The following is a 7,473-nucleotide window of genomic DNA, read 5'->3' as shown; positions in this document are numbered from 1 at the left end:
AGATACTGCTGTCGCTACCGGACGGTAGTTCTCTACCGGATGATAGTCGCGCATGCGCACTACCCGATCATGCGCCACTTTGCGACACTGTAGACAGCGGAATACAATCATCATCATCATCATCATCATCATCATCATTGTTTATTCAGGGAGAAATTGACTGAGCACAGGGCTCTTTTGCAGCAATGCCCTGATTGAGGCTACATAGTACAGAAGAACAATAAATAAACAAACCATAACAAAACAAAACAGACAAAATAAATAAACAAAACACATTAAACAACTCAGAAATTAAGTATAATTTTTTTTTTTTTTTTAAATAACATAAAGTAAAAAAAAAAAATAATCAGAGAATCATTTAAAACAACAGCATTGAGGCACATCCTTAGCATCTAAAAGGCTCTTAAATTGGTTGACAGACAAATACTTGATTAATTTCAACTCCACTTGAACAGTGTTCCATTTATGGGAAGCAAAGAACTTAAAAGCTATTTTACCTATATTAGTTTTTGTAAGGAGGATTTCAAGGGAGATGAGGCTCTGTGACCGTGTGTTATGACAGATGGATTTTAATTTAAAAGTGACATGAGATAATTAGGCAATTTTCCCACGAAGGCTTTATAAACCGATAAAAGACAGTGTTTTTCCCTCCTGTCTGCTAGAGGGGACCAACCAACATTCTTGTATAAGTTACAGTGGTGGGTCCTGAAAGCGTCTCCTGTAACAAAGCGAATAGCACTATGGTAAACAGAGTCCAGGAGTTTTAAGGTAGAGGGTGCAGCATACATGTAAACAATGTCACCATAGTCAAGAACTGACAAAATTGTTGATTGCACTATTTCCATTCGGTTTTCAAAAGTAAAACAAGATTTGATTCTATAAAGAGCGCCCAGTTTAATTTTAACCTTCTTAGCTAGGTCAAGAACATGTGATTTAAATGACAGCCAATCATCTAGCCAGATACCTAGGTATTTATAGCAAGGAACTTGCTCAATATTAGTCCCAGAACGGGTGCATATCCTATGGGTGGGGGGGGACATTATTTCTCCCATTGGAGAAAATCATGAATTTAGTCTTAGATTCATTCAGCATCAATTTGAGGGACTTTAGGGAATCCTGTACACAATCAAAAGCATGTTGAAGGTTTGAAACTGCTTGATCTATAGAGGGCGATGAGGCATACAAAATTGTATTAATTGTATTAATATTGTATTGTATTATTAATGTAAAGTGAGAACCATATCGGGCCTAAAATAGAGCCCTGAGGAACACCAGAATTAATTACTAGGGCCTCAGATGTAAGGCCTGCAACATCTATACATTGTGTTCTACCCGTGAAGTAGTTTTTGAACCATCTGAGGGAGACATTATCAAATCCCAGGGAGTCCAGTTTGCCAAAAAGTATCTCATGGTTTACTGTATCAAAAGCTTTCGACAAGTCAATAAATAAAGTGGCACAACATTGTTTCTTGTCTACAGCAGAGGCTATGTCATTTACCACAAGGGTTGTTGCAGTATTGGTACTGTGGCCAGCTCTGAAACCTGATTGAAAGGGGCATAACATTGAGTTTAAAGATAGAAAAGAGCTAATTTGCTCATTTACAAAGGATTCCAACATTTTGGCTAGGCATGGGAGCTTGGAGATCGGCCTATAATTGTTCATATCATTTGGGTCTCCACCTTTATGAAGGGGCACCACTAATGCAGATTTCCAGATGCTAGGAATGTAGCCAGAAAAAAGTGTATCCAGACAATCGCTGGCTAAAGCTGATGGAAGTTCACGAAAGACAGTATACTTTAAGAAGTTTGGTCATTGTATACAGCTGTAAGTTCTTAATGTTTGCATAATAAAGAAGTTAAAGATATACTGGATAGCCTCTTTTGTTCTCCCTGTCAAGTTCTATTGGCTAGCACATCAAGCACATCAATGCTTTTTTTGTTTTACCTACTGCTATATTTTCTCACTTCTTCATAATACAAACTATTTGCCTTTTACCCTTACTCCGTCTACACACTTTTAATAATTAAATATTACATAAAATATACCCACATTATGCGTTAAGACAACCCCATATGTTGACGTTGAGCCTTCTGCTGTAAAACGTTTGTGTCTGAGCATGCGCGATGTGCGGGACTACCATCCGGTAGAGGACTACCATCCGGTAGCGACAACTACTATCGAGCATAGACATATGTCTCGGCTATCGAGTATTGATTGTGGGAGTGGCGGTCATCATTTTGTATGCGGTGGATTAGCATTTTTCCACGTCCGGGTTTTAAAATCCCTATGAGAGAATGAATGGGGTTTTGGAAAATGGACAAGATAACACCCATGGCCGATTATGTTCATTGAAAAATGCAGGTGCATGTTGTCTCTGTATAGACCGTAGACCTATTATATCTCTAAAATATTGCTATATGTCTGCTACCATCAATAACTATCTGACTACTGCGTCACCAACCATAGCTAGCTTTACCGATCAGGGATGACAAATGTTCTCACAACAACTACGAAGTCTGCTTAAATCAACACATTAATTACCTGAAGACTTGATAGCCACAATCTATCTGACTACTGCGTCACCAACCATAGCTAGCTTTACCGATCAGGGATGACAAACCTTCTCACAACAACTACGAAGTCTGCTTAAATCAACACATTAATTACCTGAAGACTTGATAGCCACAATCTGGTGAATAAAATAAATTAAATGTTTTAGGCACTATAGGCTTTAGTAGCAACATCTTTATTTTTACGAGAAAAGACAACAGTGGAATCAACATAGTGAATAATGTTCAAAGCAAATACCTAGCACTTCACTTGTATCTTGTAATGTATGTTGTATGTTCAAACTTCACAAGATTTAACATCCTGCATCACTATATTCTTTGGACGCACACCAAAGGTAACGTGGATGACAGACGAACTTAGCCCCGCCCACAAAATGTTAGGTCGGGAAGTTCGGTCTGGCATGGCTCCGTTGGGGAGAAATTATGCCCGATCAAAAACGTATCAGACCAATCAAATTGTCAGGGCAGGTTTTATACGATGATGGACAGATGATCAACCGTAACGTAATCAACCACGTCACTTGGGTTGAATTTGTTTTCAACAAACATGGCTGCCGCTGGAGAGCTGAGATATGTGTAGATAGAGATGTTTTAAAAGACATCGACAGCGCATTCATTTTGAAAGAGGAACAGAGAAACGCGATCAAGGCATTTGTCGATCGAAAATATGTTTTTGCCGTCCTTCCTGCGGGATTCGGTAAAATTTTTATTTATCAGCTGGCCCCCGATGACAACTACGTTGATCCAATTGAGCGAAGAGGCATTTTTTTCCTGGTTCGGTTGAAACACACCCCATAATCACAGATCAGTTTTGAATTGAATTAATTTCTCCTCAGACCCTGATGATCACTGCTTGCAGGTATATTTAATCTAAATAGCGTACTGATTTTAGGATTTAGATTAGGATTTCTGAGGGCCTCTAGTATTGATCAGGGATCTTCAGATCTGGAATACCCCTTTTTCCAATAGAAGTCTGGTTAATTAACATTGTGAAGCCTACTTAGTTGTACTGTGGTTATACCTGAATATCCATTTTTTTTAATTTTTTTTAAATAATGCTATGAAATGATAAGCTAGCCTGCCTTGGTTGTAAAATGTGGGTCAGTTGCCAGGGCAAAAAATAAAATAGACACAGCTACTGCCTGCGATATCAGTCTTGTAAATCTTGTAATTCCTGTATGATGAGCTTTACAGGTGTCTTTATTTTCTCCATTAATGGGCTATTTGTAGGCAATGCATCGTGTTGATGTGGTGTGGCTCCTATTCAAAATGCCACCTAAGCACCGGGTGTATGAACTGTGAGTTGCTTTTTGCTGTGCGCACATTATAACTATACCTCTGTGACACCTCCACAATCCGTTGTATTCCTGGAATCCTTCACTCCTGTTGACTTCCCTGATCTCATCAAAATCATCAACTAGTGACAATCTTCTGACACACTTGCAGTGGGAATCAAAACCAGGAGAAGGGCAAGCGAGGGGGGACTCTCCCCCCCCCCCCCCCCCCCCCCCCCTCATTCACTATATTGATATCAGACTAAGCCCTTGCTCCATTTATTTCCCATTATTTTCTCAGGATAGTTTAATGTCTATGTGAAGTCATTTAATAACATACATTGCATATAAATGCTAGCATAGGGTATGGGGTGGAGTAAGTGTTCAGCAGTGCGGTGGTGATGGGTGCATGTGGGCTGAGGGTTTCTACAGGTAGATCGGGTGGAGAGACTACAGCAGCATCGCATAGTGAATATAGTCTAGAGACTAGGAAGAAAGAGACAGAGTGAGTGGGTAGACTTTGGCTGTCAATATGCGTAGTGGTGGTGAGGAGCAATGTGTCCACATCCATCAGTTTGATAAACTGATCCGTAAAGGCACTCCTTCACGGTACAACATACGCTATCTGTAGCCCAGTTTTATTGATTTGTTGGATTTTGTTCGTGTCTAGTTGTGATGAGTTATGTTTAGTTATGTTGCTGGCTTGGGAGTTTAGCCTAAGTCATAAAAGCATAGTTAGGGTGGCAGGGTAGCCTACACAACAGTGTCCAATTGACTGGTGACAGTATCATAGCTCAAACAATATACAGACATGAGACCGAGATGACTAAAGAGGCTTTTGCGCTGCGAAATTTGGTGCATGAGCAGTGAGCAAGTCAACACGAAGAATAAAGTATTTTAATTGAACGGTTGGGGTAACAATGTTCACACCGTTTATGTTGCTTTAAAAGCGATTCACGTGATGTGCTTTTATTGTCTGTTTGACCATCATATATGGGTCTTGTTTTCCCTGGAGGCGTTGCCAAGGTGGCTGCCGAGTGGCGAGACTTGCCTATAAGGACTTTGGTTCAATTATGCATTAACCACATAAACAATAAACTGCACCCAACCCTGTGGAGTGTCACAGGTCACTATAATGGTCAATGATATAATGGTAAAACCGCAATTTTCTGTAAATAGGGGCCACTCAAACAGATATTTTTGCAGCCTATGCGTATAGTGTAGCCTACCCAATGACTTGCAAGTCGCTTTGGAAAGCACCTCCCAAATAGGCCATTGTATTCTCATAAAATGTTTTAATTCGGCTCATTTGGAATCCTGAAATATTTTCAAAGGTCTTCCCGAAACAAATGTATCTTTTCTGCAGGAGTCCCTGTCCCTGCCTGTTTTGAAAAATGCGCAACTTTCGTGCTCTTTGGAAGTCCTCGATGTGCAGTTCACTGTGTGGCTCGCCTTATGGGGCGTTGATGACTCTAGCTCAGCACTGACCAATCCACAGTCTAAGCGAAAATATGTAACAGTGATCACTTGAATGTGACTGGATAATGCCGTGTTACATACTAGTGGGCGGAGCTCCATCAACAGTGTACACGGGAAATTTTTTAGGTACAAACACATCTGGCTAGAGGGAACTATCAAACGTGCAGTATACACTTCAAGAGTGAGTATGAATTAAAACGTTATTATGTTAGTATATTACTTGCATTCATGATGTCTTGACTTTCGTTTGGGCTCTCAAGATCGAGTGAAATCCTGCAATGCAGTGGTGTCAGAAAGATGTTGCTAACTGTATCGTACGTCATGTTGATAGCCTGTTTTTCAGGCTTATAGGTTTGCGCAATTAATGTCGGTGCCCTTTGTTTTCTGAAGAAAAGTAGGCGACACGTTACTTGACAAGGATTTTTGGAGGCTACATATTTAGGGCCTCATACAGGTGTTCAGATGGTTTTGGTGTTATCCGGTCATGTAGTCTGTTTCTGTTCTGCTTGTAACAGGTCTCTTTTCCTCTGGCATGGGTATGTGCAGCAGATTCGTCTATTATGTTAGCCCTTCTATATAGTTTGCTGTCCAGAAGCCTATAAGCAAACGTATTAAATGCGCTGTTGACTAATAACTTCCATATTGAACGCGTAGCCTACGCGGTGAAAGTGATCCAGAAGGGGGTAGCCTATGAACACATCAATCTTATTTCAATCATTCACCTCATCAGACTGAAGCATGGGTGTTGGCCTTGTTATATAGATTCAGAGCCGTGTAGATGCTTTACTGTTGCTTTATTTAAATTGTGAATAACACAATATTATAATTATAAACAGCTAAATCAATAACTCATAAACAAAAATGTATAACAAAAATAACTCAAACTTAATAAGTATTCAAACCCCTCTGCTTTTGAATGCCTGATTTAGACACATGGCAAATAGTTCACATATGATATAACATTCATAATTAGGAACTACCTCTGTGTAGTTAAAGAAGAGATCTCCTTCTGGAGATAAGAGTCACTCTGTGTAGGGGTCATTAGCCAGATTGTGAAATAACCGGAAATGAAGACTACAGAGACAAGGTGATTCAAATGTTTAAGTGAGGAAAAGACTCCAGACTCCAACAAGTGTCAAGATGTCCAACTGAGCACCAGTGTATAGCCTATATAAGATTAAACCTACACACCACCTAGACACTTTGTAGACAATGCTGTCCCCCATAATGAAGGCTCTGAGGAAGACATGTCATCACCCTGGACATCACCATCACCATCCCCTAAGGTCAGGGGTTGGAACTGGAGCACAGGTGTTGGAGTCCAGAATCTTATTCTCCATACAACTGGCTCCTACAAAAGCCATTGATTCAGATACTCCACATAAAGCATATATGAAGGCTGATGAAGATGTGGGAGAAGGTGTTAGGGTCAGACAAGACCAAAATACAGCTTTTGGGCCAAATTGGCAAAACGCTACTTGTGGGAATCTAATACTGCCAGTGCCTCAAAAAAATGAGTGATTTCAGAAAAACACAGGAACACAGGAAAAGATGTCCTTGTGCTCTTGGTCGGGGACTTCCCATTGTGGCCAAACCTCTCAATGTCAGTAACCAAACTTAACAACCTACTTTATGTATTATAACACATCAGAGGTACCTGTGTATCGTCTTGAGGTGGTCTTGAGTCTCATTTCATAAATACAGTGTAGAAAAGTGCTCAAAATGATTTTAGTGTGCACATCCCATTGAATGGTGTGTATGTGTGTGTGTGTCTGTGTGTGTGTGTGTGTATGTGTGTCTGTGTGTGTGTGTCTGTGTGTGTGCATGCCCGCATGCTATCAGAACATTTCAGATCTTCAAATTCTTCCCACAGTGTGTATTATGTGTTCAGTTGATCTCCTTAATCTAGTCAATAAGGCTACAAACATTGTGTGAAAGAATAATTAAGCCTTCGGTATGTAATGATACTTCATTTGCCTAAGCTGCATAAATCCCAGACATACATGTGTTGAACCTGAATGACACACATGGAAAGACATGGTGCTTCCATGGGACTCCAGTGTGTTGTGGTAGACAGTTTAATTGCATTTAATGAAGTAATTAGGCTACAAGATAGGAATGTTTGTCCACATGGATCAGCATTATGTCT

General features: G+C 40.1%; 1 protein-coding gene across 1 annotated transcript in view; it reads left to right on the top strand.

Moving 5' to 3' along the window:
- The first annotated feature begins 5,396 nt into the window (after positions 1 to 5,396).
- The window catches only part of dhcr7 (7-dehydrocholesterol reductase), an 18,427-nt gene continuing 16,350 nt past the window's right edge, over positions 5,397 to 7,473 (top strand). Inside the window, exon 1 of the mRNA XM_012842369.3 lies at positions 5,397 to 5,505. The gene's annotated coding sequence lies outside the window, so the exon portion shown is untranslated. The remainder of the gene's footprint in view (positions 5,506 to 7,473) is intronic.

The sequence above is a fragment of the Clupea harengus genome, chromosome 6 (genome assembly GCF_900700415.2).
Source record: "Clupea harengus chromosome 6, Ch_v2.0.2, whole genome shotgun sequence".
Taxonomy (NCBI): domain Eukaryota; kingdom Metazoa; phylum Chordata; class Actinopteri; order Clupeiformes; family Clupeidae; genus Clupea; species Clupea harengus.
Note: the sequence above shows the minus strand (reverse complement) of the source record. Positions and strands in the feature narration are given on the sequence as shown.